The sequence below is a fragment of the Lactuca sativa genome, chromosome 3 (assembly GCF_002870075.4).
Source record: "Lactuca sativa cultivar Salinas chromosome 3, Lsat_Salinas_v11, whole genome shotgun sequence".
Taxonomy (NCBI): domain Eukaryota; kingdom Viridiplantae; phylum Streptophyta; class Magnoliopsida; order Asterales; family Asteraceae; genus Lactuca; species Lactuca sativa.
The window spans coordinates 18,546,027-18,565,163 of NC_056625.2; the positions used below are offsets into that span (position 1 = coordinate 18,546,027).

At 36.8% G+C, this 19,137-nt stretch overlaps 1 non-coding gene across 1 annotated transcript; it reads right to left on the reverse strand.

The window, feature by feature from the left end:
• Window positions 1-11,929: 11,929 nt before the first annotated feature.
• Window positions 11,930-12,036, reverse strand: LOC111893782 (small nucleolar RNA R71). Its single transcript, XR_002850950.2, has one exon. It is a non-coding gene; the product is annotated as a small nucleolar RNA R71 (small nucleolar RNA).
• Between the last annotated feature and the right edge of the window lie 7,101 nt (window positions 12,037-19,137).

Genomic DNA, 19,137 nt, shown 5'->3' on the forward strand with positions numbered 1-19,137 from the left:
ATCAGAAATCAAAACATTACGTTCATAGTAGGTAATTTCACATTTATCTTTCAAAATGATACATTCATCATTTGACATTACAAGTTCATGCTCTAAAGACTCGATTTTCAGTTTTTTATCCTCAACACGTAACCTAAGACGACTTAGTTCACAATCCTTCTTCTCACCGGCTTCTATGGCAGACTCAGGCTTTATAAATGGTGTTCATATCTGTTTGAATCTGGGTCAGATAAGGTTCACATAAATTCAAATCAAAATTATTATCAGAGATCCTAGATTTTACCTGTTGAACGATGCTTCGACCTGGTGGATCGTTGGTGGCCATGTAGCAGTAGTGAGTTTCAACAACATCATCTTCATCTTCGGACCTAGAAGACTAATAACCTACATCACATTCAACCATTTTTCTTTCCATCAGACACATGTTTCTTCCAGTCACCAAGTCATCATCATCTCCAGATGACCAATATCCTTCGACATCACTTGAAACCATAGTAACAAAGGCTTTCTCACTTTCAGCCATTTTTGTGCTCTTCGGACATAGTAAGCTGAGTCTTTGACCTTTGGTTTTTGTGGAGCATCCGCTAGAAAATCTTTGGCAAAGTGGTTTGCATGACCACACTTATGACACAAGATTTTTGGTTTGTCCGATTTGGAATTTTGAGAAGATTCCGGAGTGGAGTTTGGTTTAGTGAGGTTAGGCTTGTATGCAGGAGGATTTTTGGAAGTTTGTTTCGGTTTCGGAGAGGTATATGGTTGAGAATGGGTTTGGTGAGGAGCACTGAATTTTTTTTGGTATGGTTTGTAAGACGGATTGAAAGGACGTTTGTATTTCATTGAGAGTAAGGCGAAATCTTGTTGGAAATGGAGTTCAGAATCCAAGGTTTCAGAATCATCAGCATGATAGATTTGTGTGGGTAAGATAGGTAAGGATGACTGAGTTAATGGAACAGTGGGTTTGTAAGGTTCTTGAGCTGATGAGTTTGGAATGGTTGATTCAAAGGAACTGACGAGAGAAAGTGGACCTCCAGAAAGTTCCCTTATGGTTTGAGCAACGTTTGATTCATGTCCTTGAAGCTCATCAAAAAGTTGATAGAGTTTTAACTTTTTCAAGGAACCATTTATTTGAAGATAGGACTTTACATTTCCCCATCCTTTATCGAGACTGTTTATGAACTTAAGATTGTACTCAAGAGGAGTTCGAACAATCCCATGAGCAGTCATGTTGTTGACAATGATTCGGTAACTGTTGGAGGCTGAGGCTACAGATTCACCTGGAGTAGTGGTGAAGGTATCAAAGTCATTGAATACCGAGCTAAGGTGCCTGTCCTTCATATTTTTTGGAACCTTCAATCAAATCCTGAAGAGTATCCCAAATCTCTTCGGCCGATTTGTATAGTTTGATATGCTCAAAGAGTGACGGAGGAACACCAAACACCATTTCTGAGAAGGCAACTTGATCATCATGCAGCTTTTCAATATCATCTGCGGTTAGAGGAGCTGGACAAGCTTCATCTTCTTGCATGAGCTGTGCAGCTGCATCTCTTACAGCTGTTCTTACAGGAACATGAAGGCCTTCTTTGCCGGATCTCCAGATTTGTTCACCCTTATCTTTGGCTAGTAAAAACCTTTGCATTCTAAGTTTCCAATGATCATATTCTTCCACAACTAGCAATGGGACACATGTACGGCCACCCATGCTATTTGCGATTTGCATTGAAATCATTTGCTGATGATTAGAAGCAACCATTGAAGTCAAGATATCTTCAAGCTAAAGTGGTATATAGAAGAACTTTTATCCTTATCACAAAAATGGTTGAAATACCAGGGTAAATTCAAGCCAACTATAATATGATCTTATGGATTCAAAGGACAACTACTCAAGCTCTGATACCAATTGAAAGAACAAGATCCATGCGCAGGGATAAGGTTTGAAAACTCAAACCTTGAGTGAATGCTTGAGATCAATGTCTGCTTGCTAATATAGGTTCAAGTCAAGACTGGAAAGACCAGTCAATTCTTACATAATAAGTTGAACAAAAGATCAAGACAATAAATGGAGAATAAGAGTAAATGATCAAGGTAAAGTTAATAAATGAAGAACAAGAAGAATGTTTGAATATGATAGAGTCAATGCCAGAAGTGAGTGAAAGATCTGTATATTACTTGTATTGAATGCTTCCCATATATAGGGAAGAGAGTTACATCGAATTAACTAAGTAACATACATAGGACCGGACAAAAGAACTATTTCTGACATTCTGATTGTCTAATATAACAAAAGGCTGAGTCCTATGAAACGTTACATCAATACAAGGATAATTAATGATAAAAGACAAAATAGCATTCTTCCGGATCAACATACATTTCGAATGTGAGGATCACTCTGGAATGTGTTCCTCTTCAAAATAATCCTCTTCTTTTCTTCATCTTCGGACAGGTTCCGGAGCACTTTTTCCTTTGGAACCAACACACTTCTGAATATGTACTTAGGATTGCTAGATGTTCACTTTCAGGTTCCAACAACACTGAGCGTACCAGGCTGGATCCCCATAATTAGGATGGGATTTCCTACGTTGAGCGTAGTGATTGAATACGATGGGCATACTCAATCTCTGTTGAACTCCTTTTACGATGGTCTGAAAGATAACATTTTGGGTATTTTGAGTAGTAGTTTGAGGTTAGGTCACTGTTTGTTTTATAAGTGACCTGTAGAGTTGGCATTTGAAGCAACATTCATTTCTGCTATCTTTCAAACCGTGAGGTAAGTTTTCCTCACTATACTTGGGGGTTGAAGGCACCAATGTCGGCCTAGTAGATGGTGTATTATGGTTTGAATTGTTGCTATACAATGGTGAACTGTTAAGATCTACGTGATTATTTGGTTGTTGTAATGTGTTTTATCTATTATATATGTCGACATAGTGTGGTTGGGTTAAGATATTAATGCTTTATGCTGCTAGTCAACAAACTTGGGCAATCCAACCGAAAGGTTGTGGGTCAAGGAAATCCAACCGGAAGGTTGTGGACCATGGGTAATCTAAACAGGAGGTTGTGGACCCAATATGTATTAGGAAATCCAACCGAAATGTTGTGGGCCAGGGCAATCCAACCGGAAGGTTGTGGGCTAGGGATTATCCAACCAGGAGGTTGTGGACCCAACATGTGTTTTGTATATGTTTTGTTGTGTGGTGGTACTTTGGGGAACTCACTAAGCTTTGGCTTACAAATTCAGTGTTATGTTTCAGGTAATTTAGATGATCGGGGAAAGGCAAAGGCTTGATCGTGCACATCATCATAGATTTTTATGAGATTATGAGTTCGGGATACTCTGATTCATGTTTATGACTTTTGGAACTATAATTTTAAACGCTTATGGTTTTAGATTGACTTCAAAAATGAAAAATTTTACCTTGATTTTGGGATGTTCCATAATCACACCCAAAAACAAAAATAAAAAATAAACACAAACATCTTAAACCAATGCTAAAAGAAAAACAAATAATGTATGGGCAATATGGACATTATAGCAGCTTCGACAGTTACATGAAATTTGTCATTGGGGTTTGAAATCATTGAGATAATGCTCAGCTGAATTCCTTAATTAAAAAAAAAACTATTTTAGTAGCTTATACTTTTATTATCAATGAAACCCTAACATTTTACACATTTTCCCTCTCATTAGTAATTTTTTTTTACCTTTTTTGCCCTTTGGACAAGAGAGCAGCAATATTTAATATGTCTTATGTTGTAGGATATATGTCAAACACCTGACACCTGGAACAAAAAACATAAAAATTAGATTTAATACGACATTCCAGTAAAAATATGGCAATGTAGTATAATTCATCTGTATTGTAACACTTGAATCCTGGTAAGTTTTTCTTTTGCCCTTGTATTATTTATTTATTCCATTTTAGTCCTTGTGTTGTACGTGGGGCGTACCACATGGTACGCTTGGCGTATAAGCTGTAAAGGGAGTACGTGGGGCGTACCAAATGGTACGCTTAGCGTACTCATGCGAGGCGGGATCGGGACTCCGGACACATACGTTGGGCGTTTGTATATGTGCGGGGAGAGTACGTGGGTCATTTAGAAACCCTAATTCTCCGGGTTTGACACTATATAAACATCATCATGGACCATGAAACCCTCATTTCTCAGCCTCCTCTGTCCTCCTAGCCTATACTCGAAAATCTAAGCCTCTTTCTTGCAATTCCAACTTATAGTGTCCATTCTGGTGTATTTTGATCCATTTTCAAGAAGTAGAAGATTGGTGCAAGGTGGTGGATCAATGAAGAGTTTGTGGATCTGGATTATCTGCTCCATTTCTAGCTTATTTGAGGTATAAAGCTTTGATCTTGTTCTTTAGAAGCTTACATCTTCCTTGTTTAAGTTTTGGACCCTTCTTGGTCCCATAGAGGAGATCTAGTGGTTTGACACCACTCCAGGAGTTTAGAGTTGCCACTCTTGGTGTTTCTATGGTCATAGATTCATAAATTTGACACATTTAGGGCTTAGAATCCCCCATGCATGAGTTTGAGTTCATTTAATGGAAGTAGAATGCTAAATTCCGAAGTTGAGACCTTTTGGGGCATGCAAAGTCACCAAGTCAGTGACTTTATGGTTCTAGACACTTTTTGGGACTCAGATATGTGGTATAGACATTTGGACTTTAGCATTAAGCGCTTAATGGAAAACTTGGATTAATGGATGAGTACGTTGAGCGTACAAGTTTGTATGCACGGTGTACAAGCCATTCTTCGCGATCTCTGTTTAACGTTGCAAGTAGTAGAACTGGATCTGGTTGTAGTAGCATGTTCGTAGAAGACCGGTACATCATAGTCACAAATTTATCGTCGTCATCATTATCATCGTTTAACGGGTGGAACGGATCAAACAAATCTTTTTTTTTTGAAGTGTTGAAAGTTTTTATGAAATAGAGAGAAAAAAAATAGAATGATGATTAAAAATTAGGTATTATATATATATATATATATATATATATATATATATATATATATATATATATATATATATATATATATATATATATATATATATATATAAAAGTTATTATTATTATTATTAATTGAATTTACTGTTTGAAAACGGTAAAATGAAACCCAACGATTCGAATAATTTCCCGTTGTCCTTTGTTACCATCACAACGGCGAGCCACGTAACGCGCAAAAAACAGTGGGTGGGGGGGGGGGGGGGGGGGGGGGGGGGAGGGTTGTGCTCTGATAACGTTGTTTTTTGGTGCCATGTCATAAAAACACTGCGAGGCGTTGCCGTTGCCTATGCGGGATAGAGTAATGGGGTATCGTATTAGATCATCTAAATTATTCGAGGAAAGGAGTAAATTATTCAAGTAAAAGGGATGAAACTTGGAAGGATGAGTAATTGAGTATGCTGGGATGTCAAAATCATGATCATATGGTAATGAGTGACGTGGCGTGGAAGAAGGGACCGCTCATCATGTGGAATTTGTTTGGTGGTCCAAGCAAACCACTAACTGTATGTTCAGTAAAAACAATAAAATTACAGGGTTGGAAAGTAAAAGTAGCAGAAAATCAGGGGCCTACATGCTTCTTATTTTACCGACAATTTTAACCTCGAGTTCACTACTTCTCTCTCCCCAAAATCTAATAGACTAATACTACTTTTATCTCACCCTTAATGGAAATAAGCATTGATTATTAAGATTTTGATTTTAATCTTAATATCTTAAGATTTTACAGATAATATATTTGAAACAAAAATATATATTGAGATTTTAGGATTTCAACTAAATAACGACGGATAAACCGTTTTACGGAAATTTATAGTATGAGAATAGAAAACAACAAATTAGAGACAATATTTTCAATTTAATGAAAATATTTACAATTTAGTAGTGGGTTTGTCAATATTCACAATTCAGACCATGGCTTGTGATTTTTTAGGTGCCAAATTGTTTTCTTGGCTGATATTTAAAATTCTGGTAATGTCCAACATCTATTGATACGTGTAAAATGCAACATTTAATATGATATCAGTATTTTAGTAATTTTAGAATTTATAAAACTTTGTTCATATACATATAGACCAAAAATTATGATAGTTAACTGTTAAAATATAATGAAAGAACTATATATATATATATATATATATATATATATATATATATATATATATATATATATATATATATATATATATATATATATATATATATATATATATATATATATATATATATATATATATATATATATATATATATATATATATTCAATGTGATGACATTTAACAATAAATTTCAGTTATAAGATCTTATATTTTTTGAACATCAATTTATACATGTAATGGATGTCATTGTCAATCGTTTGTCAGAGTTGATGAACGTGTTTTGGGATTCATATTGAGGTATTGATGTTATGGTCAACAATAAAAGTTATTTCATTACGTTATTACATCTTGTCTGATTATCAAATATCAAGAAACATATATATATATATATATATATATATATATATATATATATATATATATATATATATATATATATATATATATATATAAACGCGTTTTTTAGTTTGCAGTTTTATTATGTCAATCACATCAAATGACATGTAACCAACAAATATAACTTGATGAGTCTTCAATGATGCATTCATTATTGAAGTTGAGGGGAGTGGTGCCGAGATCATCAAGCTCCACCTTTCAAAAAACTTTCTTCCTCTTTGTTTCGGCAACTCATTTCCGAAGAGACAAGAATATTTGCCATGTTGAGATAGGGGTGTTTGCATACTACACTTCAGCCTTCACATATTTTTTGCCGAACTCTTCATTCTTCAAACCCCTGCAACTTAATCGATTTTTATTTTGGAAGAAAATAATATTTTTGGTCAACTCTCATAAGCTTTTTCGAAAAACTAGACAAAACTGTAAAAATTGTCTTTATGGTTTGCATTTTCTTGGGTTTTGGTATCTATTGTTTTAAAATTGCAATCCGTGTTTTTCAACATGTTTCGTTGTGAATATGATCTCTCCTAAAGCTGAAATTACTATTATACTCTTAATATATTTGTTTTTCACTTTTTAAAACTATTTTATTATTGTTAAATATAGAAAATGACTGACATACCCACCCACCCCTCCCCCTCTATCTCTATCTATATTCTTCCTCCAAAAGATACCCTTATTGGCAAATAAAAATAGCTGAAAAACCACTTTCCAGTCAACCAAACTCGATTACACCACCATCAATCGAACCACCAAGAGGTCTGATTCAAACCCTCTTAGTCTGTTCCCTAATTGACCTCCATCTTCGTTGTGTACCGTAACGACCATCTCATCGGAGTTTACTTCTATATACCTTATGGAATTTAGCTAATTGTTCTAAGTGTCCGATTCATATTATTGTTAGAAGACTAGTCTTCACAAATGGTCCCTATGGTTTTTTGGAATATCAAATCTAGTCCCTAATTTTTTTTAGTCTCATGGAAGGTCCTTGTGGTTTAAATTTCTATCATGGGTTGTCTCTGACCCATATAAGATGACTTTTATACATTTTTTTATTATATTCTATATCACCCCCACCCACCTACCCTCACCCTAATTGTTTGTATCATTGTCTCCCTTAAATCTCCCCCATCAATGCCCTTCATGATGCATGCATCGGTCACCATCATTATGCACCGCCTCTGATAGGTGGTTCTACTCCACCACCACATAAAAGAAATTAAAAAAGGGTATATAAGTGATTTAATCTGTGTTAGGGACCAACCATGATAGAATTTGAAACCACATGGAACTTCCATTAGACATAAAAAGTTAGGAAGTAAACTTGATATTTATGGGGACCACATGAACCATTTATGAAGATTATTCTTGTTAGAATGATATTTAGTAGTGTTAGTGGGATAATAACAAGAACGGTGATATGTCATGAGTCTCCAGGCCCAATAAGAGAAAGGCGATATGATGAGATCATGAGCCTGCATTAGTAAGAATTATGCAAGTAGGACCTGAAAAATGTTGATAGATGAGAATACTATTAGAATACAGATGGGTGATACTGTGAGTTTGTCGAATCGGTGCGAGGCGAAGAGTCTCTAGGTTCGAGCAGAACAATGTGAGTCCATGAGTTTGGCGGAATGATGTCAGACCGTGAGCCAATGGGCGGTATGTCTTGTTTCATATAAAATAGTATTGAATTTTCAAAAGTCAATCGAACACTTGAAGCCTTTTTGGGTTTGTTTCAGGAACGCAATTTCCATTTAAGCTATTATGGATGGATTGATCAAGGATACTCTCTTCATTGTGGATTAGTATTATTCCTTGTCGGAGGGATTGGTTGGTATGTATGTTAGGAAGTTGACCGTTAATATTAGATTACTAAGTTTGGAGGTTTTGGACCGGTGGGTTTCTTTTCGTGGAAAGTTCTCACTAGGATTTAGATTATGTTTATTGTGCTTGGATTTGGGTAGGTATTAATTATTGAGCATTGATGGTTGGATTAGATTTTGACCCAAATAGCAGCCTAATCAAAGCCACTTTATCACCACCAATACCTGCCAAAGTTACAATACTTTTCCATATTCTGGTAGTTCAGTCTTTTACCTTTTCGAGGACTACTTGTATAGGTCCAAATGAGTTTTCTACAATTTACTTTGGATTTTACAAAATGGGATATTAATGCAACTACTGACCAGTCAGTAAAAATGACAATTTTCACCCTACTTAGAATGAACATCGGGTCAAGGGTAAAATCAAGAACACACTAGACTCAAAACCTTAACTTTTTGGATTGACAAATCATAAACCCTGCCTTTTTTCTAGATTTTTTACAAAACAGGGGTAGAATAGGTAATTTCATATTATTTCTCATTTTTAACTTTTAAGAGTTAATTGGCATGTTAACCCATGAAATAATTATAAAAATGAGCCCCCAAGCTAGAAATTAAGCTCTTAATAGTAGAAAGGCTTCATTAAGTGAAAAAGAGAATTCCAACTTCAAACGATAACCGAAAGTATATTGCTTTAAAGGGGAAAATGAATGTAACACCCAAATTTTCAAAATAATTTTTCACATTTTATAAAACTCATTTTCATTCATAATTGTTAGAAAAACACCATTGTATCACATAGTCAAAACATAACATCACATCCCAGGATCAAAATGTAAAAAATCCTCGTGTGTGTACTGATCAAGCTGGCGCCTTCCCGTGATCCTCACTGAACATAACACAACACTGTAAGCATAAAGCTTAGTGAGTTCCCCAAAATACCACACACAATACATATTAGCCACTCGAGGCTATAACTCTGTTTGACCCTCTAGTCAATGTGTCTCAGTGGGACCCTCCAGTCCCATAACTCTGTGGGCCCTCTGGCCCTAACTCTGTGGACCTTACGGTCCTAACTCTGAAACCTCTAGCACATACATAGCATAAATCACATAGAAATCACATCATGCAAAATCATACAAAATACTCTGTCACATAACTCTAATTACCACTCTAGGTAAAGTATAGTGAGAAGACTCACCTCGGGTAACTCGGTAAAATCTCTAACTCTGTAAAATCCGATCTAGCCTCCGCCTAATCAGATGAAATAAACACTATAAATCAATACATCTCTCAAGGCTAGACTATTTGATATTGCCATATTTATACCTATTTTTAGGCAATATTTAAGTACATTTTTATTAAAAAGATGGTAATTTGTTTAGAATAATGGTACTTATGAGTTTAAATGTTATTTGCAGCCAAAAAGAAGAAATTTTGAAGAAAAGGGACTAAAACGTTAAAGGAAGAAACTTTGGGAATTAAAAGATTAAAGGAAAAGAAAATCTGGAAAAGGCGTCTTCACGTCATGAGAACTTGAAGATTCACGACGTGAGAATAAATTCTAGAAGATATGTACGCTGGTGAAGGAATCCTTGACGGGCACGGTTATCTGGAACTCACGACGTGAATATCTTATTATTCACGACGTGAATTTATAAAAATCAGCAACTATATAAACCCTTGACCATTACGAATAAGAGGGACTTTTGGCTGGAGAAAGGGGTTCCAGAAGGCGATTTTGAGCAGAAGAAAGGTTCTGGAAAGAGGTTTTCAACACCAAAAGAGTGAAGGTCCATAATTTAGTTTACTTATTTGTTACTTAGGAACATGTTTCATATTACTTTGATTTGTGTTAGTGTGTTAGTTGCTATTATGAGCAGCTGAATCTAGCTACTCTTGTTTAGCTAGATGAAGCTTCCAACTTATGAATAGCTTAATTTTTATGGATTTATTTAGTTGGTAAATTGCTTGTGTTTGATTTGTATTTACCTAGCATGCTTGTGTTTGTTTCTTTAGTTGCTTAAAGTCATGTTCTGTGTAGCTTAGTGACCATTAACTGCATGAACTTCTTTACCTAATGATTTAGTGAGCATTAAATTGTTAGAGCTAGGATTGACCAATCTTAGTTAGTAACTAGAGTAAATAAACTTAGATGTGCTAGAGAACGTGGATTGTGACTATAATTGCGTTTACATAATAAATCTTACATAGCATATTCATATTCATAATTGGTTCTGTGTTTAATTGTGTGTGACCATACATAGTTTGACATGAATTAATTAATTATTGGTAAAGTTAGACTTAAATTACTAATACAATTAAAACCAACTTGATAATCCATAATTATTAGCTAGCCATAAGGACGAAGTGGATTCGAACTAGACAAGAATGTTTTTACTTATTGATTGAATTTGAGTTAAGTTCGTCTGATCTTGTAAAATCAGATAAAACCCTTCCTAAACTTGTTAATAATTAGGTTAATTTGATAGCAAATAGAGTAATTAGTAACACCGTTCCCTGTGATCAACACTCGACTTACCCAAGCTATACTGTAATCTGACTAGGTACACTGTCTATAAGTGCATAGTTAGTTTAAGTTTGTTAGGTTATAAATATTAAAATTAGTGGGTACTTTCGTGCACATCAAGTTTTTGGCGCCGTTGCCGGGGAACGGCCAGTTTATTAGTTTATTTAGTTGCATTAGATTAATCGACCCTTTTTGTGGGATAAAATCTGCAAAGAGTTAATTAGTTATTTATTTTTGTTTATTAGCCTAGTTTATTAGCATATAACAAAAATTTTGTTTCTGTCACAGAATTCACGACGTGAGTTTTATAAACTCACGACGTGAAAGCTGCGATTTTTAGTTTTTAGTTTATTTTTCTATTTCAGTTTTACGTTTTTTTATTGTGTTTAGTTTGCAGGAGTTCATGACCAGAGGATCTACCACACCTTTGATGCCACCGATTGAAGATCTAGAAGCTGCACTTCACAAGAAGACTGATAAGAAGACGCCATTGCAAGAATTAAAGTCAGCATTTTCAAGAAAGTCGGGAAAGAAGATAGGAGAGTCAAGTTCATCCTCAAGGCACAAGAGCAATTTTGAACACTTGGATCAAATACCCGTCCAAACCGAATCCGAATATGATACCGAGCCCGAATTTGAAGAGCATACGAGCGAACCCGAGAACGAGCCAAGGAACGAGATGGAAGACATTGAAGAGATGTCCATGGGAGCTTACAAGAAGCGGATCCGAGAAGATCTGGGTCCCGGTTTAGTCCAACCCGCAATATCTGCCACTGCCACATTCGAGCTGAAGGGGCACATCTTGACTGCACTGAAGGATATCCCATTTTTTGGGAAAGATCATGAGGATGCTTTTAAGCATTTAGATGAAGTCAATGACATTGCGGATTACTTCAATGTCCCAAATGTCAACAGAAACACCGTCTTGCTTAGGATGCTTCCCATTACTTTCAAGGGAGCTGCTAAAGAGTGGTTAAAATCACTACCACCGGGTACAATCACCACTTGGGCTCAAATGCGTGAGCAATTTCTGGACCAGTTTTGCCCACCATCCAAGATAGCTAAACTCAAGAAGGCAATAGCCAACTTTGAGCAACAGCCGAGGGAATCATTATACGAAGCATGGGAGCGGTACAAGGGCTTGCTCAGAAATTGCCCTCAGCATGATCTAAATGTGCAACAAGAGATGTCAATTTTATATGATGGGGTCAACGTTATGACGAGACAACTCCTTGACTCTCAAGGACCATTGACAAAGAAAAATCCAAGGGAGGTCAAGGAGATGATTGAAGAATTCGCGAAGCACTCTCGCGAATACCACAACCCTAGGCAAGATGGAATCAAAGGCGGTGGGGGGCCCAAACTGAAGAAATAGCAGCTGTGATGGCTATGCTGAATAATTTGGATAGAAGGATATCACAAATGGACTAGTCAATTCATGCCATGAGAGTGGGTTGCGAGAGGTGTAGTGGTCCGCACTTGACCAAGGACTGCAATTTAGATGAGTTTGGGAACAGAAAAGCTCAAGTGTGCTACTCGAGTGGGGATAAGTTTGATGAAGGCTGGAGGAAACCAAAGAAGGAGTGGCTGTCATATGAAGAGTATAAGAAGCAAAAAGAAGAGAAGTATAGGCGGACAGGTCGAGGCTTCTATCAAAAGGAGCAGCCACCAGCGAAGAAGAAACCCGATCTAGAGACCATGTTGATGAAGTTTATGGAAGCTTCAGAAAAGAGACACGATGCTACTGATTCTGCTATTAATGAACAGTAAACTTTAATAAAGAATCAGCAAGCCTCCATCAAAAACCTTGAAGTACAATTTGGTCAACTAGCCACTCTGGTTCATGAGAAGTTATCCCCGAAAAATCCCGAAACGAATGCCCAATCTCATGTAATGGCCATAGATACTGAAGAAGAGGCCATCTCTGAGTTCTTAGAAGCCTTAGAAGTTGAACAACAACAACCCAATCCAAAGTTGAAGAAGCGCAAGCTCGAAAATCAAGATGCTGCTGAATTGCAGAATTCACGACGTGAGCCATGTAAGTTCACGAAGTGGGCCCGTCATGAATAGAAAAATTATGTAGCTGGTTCGGTTTATCAGCCGCCTTTGCCTTTTCCTTCCCGAGCTACCCTTATTTCACTGGAAAGAGAGCATCTAGAGTTTGTTAAGCATGTGAAGGGAATCCCGATTAATACTCCCTTTGTCGAATCCTTATCCAAAATTCCCGAGCATCAAAAATTACTGCAAGATTTGATAGACACTCGCAAGCAATTAAAGAAGCATTCTAAGGTGATTCTAAGCGAGCAAAGCACAAAAGCTGTGTTGGGAGAGACACTGAAGAAGATGGGAGATCCTGGACGCCTCACTCTTCCGTGTGAATTTGGTAACAAAATGAAGGTTAATGCTTTAGCCGATTCTGGAGCTAGCATTAATTTGATGCCTTATTCATTTTATCAGAAGTTAGAAATTCAGAAGATGAAGGCTACAAGAATGACTATTCACATGGCGAACCGTTTAGTGACACAACCTCGGGGCATTATGGAGGATATTTTAGTAAAAATTGGAAAATTTGTTTTTCCAATAGATTTTGTAGTGTTGGATATGAAGAAAGATCCTGATGTTCCAATTATCCTTGGTCGTCCATTGCTTAACACTGCTGGAGCTTTGGTTGATATTCGCGAGTCTAAGCTCACCTTGAGGGTTGGAGATGAAAAAGAAGTTTTTGGGATAGAAGATGGCTTTCAAAGGAATCATGTTCAAGAAGAGGTGTTCACAATTAATGAAGAAAATGAACTAGAAGAACTAGAAAAGCTTATGGAAGAAGAGATCAAGGCAGTTCACCAAGTCAAAATAACAAAACCAAGAGTATCTATTCCATATTTGTTTGAAGTCATTGCTTACAAGAGTCCACCTTCTTGGGTAAGCAAGGAAGATGAAATGACAAGTGATGAAGAGGAGGTTACTTCAAGGGTGACAAAGCCAGTGGTGAAAGAGCAGAAGAATGCTATGGAGTGCAGGGAGGAAACTAAAGGGACCAAATGCAAGTTTGATGAAGAAGAGGTCAAAGCTAAAAAGGAGAATTCGAAAAAGGCGTACAAAAGACGAGTTCAAGCTTACAAGAGGAAATTCAAGGAACAAAAGATCCTAGTGGTGGATTCTTCCGAGGACTCAACGTAGGAGGCACGGAGTCCAGCTCAAGACTCCAAGAAAAAGAAGCGCTTCTCGGGAGGCAACCCGAGTTTGGTTTGCAAATTTTTTCTTCTTTCTTTTCTTTTTGCGTTTTAGTCTTAAAAACATAGATCATGTCATCCAACTCGATTAGAACACAATTATACACTGAATGTGGGTACCCTAAAATAGAAGTAGTAATAATTGAAAATCTAGTTGAAAGCCAAAATTGATTTAGTAAATTTTTTTTTCCTTCCAGACCATATTCACGACATGAATTTTTAGGAATTCACGACGTGAATCGTGAATAAACCGGATAAATACTCAATAATAGAGTTTAGCCCATTAGACTAAGAGGCAGAAGATCAATCCGTAGTGCATGGCCCAATTTTAGCCCAGGTGAAATTCACGACGTGAATCTTTACGAATTCACAACGTGAGTTTTCAATTACACGGGACCACAGAATAAAGCCCTAGAAACTAGCTGACCCTCCATTTGTTTAATCTTCACGAAGTGGAAGCGAAATCTGGTCCCCCTTTGATCCCCATTGCTCCGATTTTAGCCAACAACTCTTCAATTTTTCTTTGTGCTTACGTAATACTTCCATCAAAGGTAATACTTCTTAATTGTTAAGCTTAATTTTTGCTTTAATAGTTAACTTTAGGGCTAGGGTTTGTTCATGTGTTAAATTGTATGAAATGTGCTCTAAGATTCGTGAATTACCCTTGGAATGTAGTTGATTATTGGTTGAAAATGTTATAAGGAGTAAACCCTAAGCACTATCATGGCCGATTTATACAGAAACCAGAACGATTTTCGGACCTGACTACGAACTCACACCGTTAATTCTTAGGAATTCACGACGTGAATTCTGGACTGTGAAGTTATATTCTTTTTATTTCTAAATTGTTGGGTTGTTGTTTTAGCTGTATTTGTTCCTTGTTTTTGTAGAAATGGCACCTAGAAGAGACTTACCTCTTGAGATTGCAAGTTTACACCCATTTTATGAGTTTCCAACCACTACACCCCTGGATGTTTACACGCGATGGAATACCCGGTTGGGATGGCTCTACAATCGAGAGTTTGCTGTGGCTCCCAGTATTCAGTGGGCGAGGTTGAGGGAGGTTGGCTTGGTTGATAGGATGTCCCAATACCTAACAAAAATCTTTTTGGGGGACAGATTTCAATTTACATGCAAGGGGTGGTTCAACCTGTTTAACATCCAGGAGCATGTTTATAAGGAGCTTTGCGTGGAGTTCTTTTCCACAGTCACATTCCATGACAATGTCAGAGATCCCACTTTTCCCCGAGCTTTGGTCTTTCGTTTAGGCGGGGAGTATCGGGAGTGCAGTCTAGTGGAGTTTTCTCGCCGTATGGGACTCTATGAAGCTCATGATACCATCACTCATGAGTTTATTTTATTTTTGAGGGACGCCACGTGGGTGTATGCACATGGGGTTTCGGGGCCGGAGTTTTGGAGTAATATTGCCGCTGGAGTGTTTAATTCTGGTGTATCGCCCGAAAGTAGCATCAAAAGCCCAATACACCGCCTCATCTACCGCTTAATCACTTTCTCCATTCATCACAAGCGTCACGGTGATAAAGTTACTAAAAGTAACTTGTTCTTTTTATGGTGCATCTTACAACCGGGTGTTTGCTGCAATATTCCATATTTCTTGGCACGATATTTGGCGGACTATGCGACAAGTGCTCATCCTGGAATCCCCATTTGTAGAGGGCATTTTGTTACTCGATTGGCCCGCTCTTATGGCCTCCTTGTTCCTGACATTACTCGTTCTCTATGGGGTATCTGGAAACAATGAGGGAGGTCAAAAACTATGGGACACATTGGGGAATTGTTCGAGATGATGATGATGATGAGGAGGAGGAGCCGGCTGGACAACCTGAACCACAACCACGGCCGAGGCGCAGGAATGTGAGAGGACGGGGAGAACACGGGCATCCAATACATCCACCCGCATCCATGATGGGAGCACCTTTTGGAAGTGACATGGCTGGTTATTTTGACCAGTTATCGCTGAGTGTCAATTGGATTGGAGGTACTATGGAGAATGTTGTCCGACATCTTGGGGTGGAGCAGCCACCTCATTTGGGGTATCATTACCCGATTTTCCCAAGATGGACGGATTATGGCGGACGTGGAGGTGATGGAGCTGGAACCAGTGGAGCTCATGATGACGAGGAGGATGATTGATTGTTGTTTATTTTTATTTTGGTTTGTTTTTATTTTGTTTTTGTTTGGTTTTATTTTGTTGGGATTGTAAGAACTATTAAGATATTATGTTACTCTTATTCTTCTTTGGTGGTTGTTTCTCAGAAATTGCTAGGAGCGCCTATGTAGGATATCGAGATATAAGTGCGTACGTCTTTAGCCGGGAGTGTTTCAAGTCGAGAGTCGAGACCCATATTTTAAAATAAGTTTGGGGTGAGTCAAGAGCGTAGAGAGTCAGCGAAAGAGTAAAAAAAACTGGTGAATTTAGAAGAGTCTTAATACATTAAGACATTGGATTGAATTGTGCACATTAGAAGAAGATTTGGCAATGCTTTCTGTCTGCCCAGTTTTCACGACGTGAACCCTTTTTACTCACGTCATGAGTCAGTTCTCAAGGATTCCCAGAATACGCGTAATTGCGACTTCATGACGTGACTTTTTCTGATCTCACGACGTGAATCGGTGTTCTTCACAAGTTCAAGGCCTTTGACATATTATTATTCCATGGGTTGATACCATTCTTCTTGTCATTATTCTGGAGATTATTTTGGCTCATTTTCACTACTATACAGTGTGGCATATGCTTTCCCACATTGATCGTTCTATTTTGAAGATTTCCACCACATTTTTAGAAGATTGAAGGCTCGATTTCATGTTTTGCCGGTGCATTCCATATCTCGCGAGTTCAAGATCCAAGTTTCTATTTTTCAGAGTCCATATTCAAGATGCAGATTTTCCACACTTTTGGAGATGTTTATGGCACTATCCCAGGGGAGTCTGTTCCTTTTTCTCCCTTTTCTTTAATTTTGATTTATTCTATGCATACAATGAGGGCATTGTATGAAATAAGTGTGGGGTAGGGGTAGAAAAAGTAAATTGCTAGATAATGATAAAATTTGATGGTAAAAATTTAAAATTTGAAAATTGAAATTTTTAATAATTGAATCTAGTAATAATAATCTGAACTGTAGTTGCTAGTTTTATATGGGATGATCCGACAAAAGTTCAAATGTTTAGTTGAACTAATACATGTTATAGTGCATTTGTGGCCTCCTTTATTTTAGTGAAATCATGGAACAAAAACATAACCCCGCTTGGTTTGAGGGATGCAATATGTTTAGCAGCCTAAACCTGAAATGTATCCAGGAAAGCTATGTCTTAACCAATAAAGGTTGAAGTTAAAGCGCCACTGCTTAAGCATGTAGGTTTTGAGTGAAAAAAAGTAAGTTATACATGTAAAAAAAAGAAAAAGAAAAAAAAAAGAGAGAGAAATTACTGAAAAGTAAGAATTCTTGATGAATTTTGGAGCTGTTAAAGTATGAAGATCAAAGATCAAAGTTCTAAGGAATCAAAAGTTGAAGATGCCAGAAATCAGGAAAGAAATGAATTCAAAGAAATCAAAGATCAAACTATAAAAAAAGTGAAGAATTCAAGAGCTCCAACTATTGGTATCTTAAAGTTGTAATTCTCTAGTTTATGTATGCTTGGGTAGCTTTACAAAAATACTTTGAGGTTAAGTGAGATTTCTGCGGATGGATTTGGAGGGTTGCATAAAATGAGCATTGTTCGGAAAAAGTGGGCGAGTGTTTATGAAGATTGTGAGTATTTAAAGTATGGGGGGTGCTTTAGGAAAATTTTAGACACAAATGCGTGCGTTGAGGTCTTGGCATAATGGCTGAGCTGGAGTCGGATTGTTCTATGTGATGTTAGTAATAAAGGGTTAAGTTTAAATTTGCTTGAGGGCAAGCAAAGCCTAAGTGTGGGGTATTTTGATATTGCCATATTTATACCAATTTTTAGGCAATATTTAAGTACATTTTTATTAAAAAGATGGTAGTTTGTTTAGAATAATGGTACTTATGAGTTTAAATGTTATTTGCAGCCAAAAAGAAGACATTTTGAAGAAAAGGGACTAAAAACATTAAAGGAAGAAACTTTGGGAATTAAAAGATTAAAGGAAAAGAAAATCTGGAAAAAGCGTCTTCACGTCGTGAGAACTTGAAGATTCACGACATGAGAATAAGTTCTAGAAGATATGTACGTGGGTGAAGAAATCCTTGATGGGCACGGTTATCTGGAACTCACGACGTGAATATCTTATTATTCACGACGTGAATTTATAAAAATCAGCAACTATATAAACCCTTGACCATTACGAATAAGAGGGACTTTTGGCTGGAGAAAGGGGTTCCAGAAGGCGATTTTGAGCAGAAGAAAGGTTCTGGAAAGAGGTTTTCAACACCAAAAGAGTGAAGGTCCATAATTTAGTTTACTTATTTGTTACTTAGGAACATGTTTCATATTACTTTGATTTGTGTTAGTGTGTTAGTTGCTATTATGAGCAGCTGAATCTAGCTACTCTTGTTTAGCTAGATGAAGCTTCCAACTTATGAATAGCTTAATTTTTATGGATTTATTTAGTTGGTAAATTGCTTGTGTTTGATTTGTATTTACCTAGCATGCTTGTGTTTGTTTCTTTAGTTGCTTAAAGTCATGTTCTGTGTAGCTTAGTGACCATTAACTGCATGAACTTCTTTACCTAATGATTTAGTGAGCATTAAATTGTTAGAGCTAGGATTGACCAATCTTAGTTAGTAACTAGAGTAAATAAACTTAGATGTGCTAGAGAACGTGGATTGTGACTATAATTGCGTTTACATAATAAATCTTACATAGCATATTCATATTCATAATTGGTTCTGTGTTTAATTGTGTGTGACCATACATAGTTTGACATGAATTAATTAATTATTGGTAAAGTTAGACTTAAATTACTAATACAATTAAAACCAACTTGATAATCCATAATTATTAGCTAGCCATAAGGACGAAGTGGATTCGAACTAGACAAGAATGTTTTTACTTATTG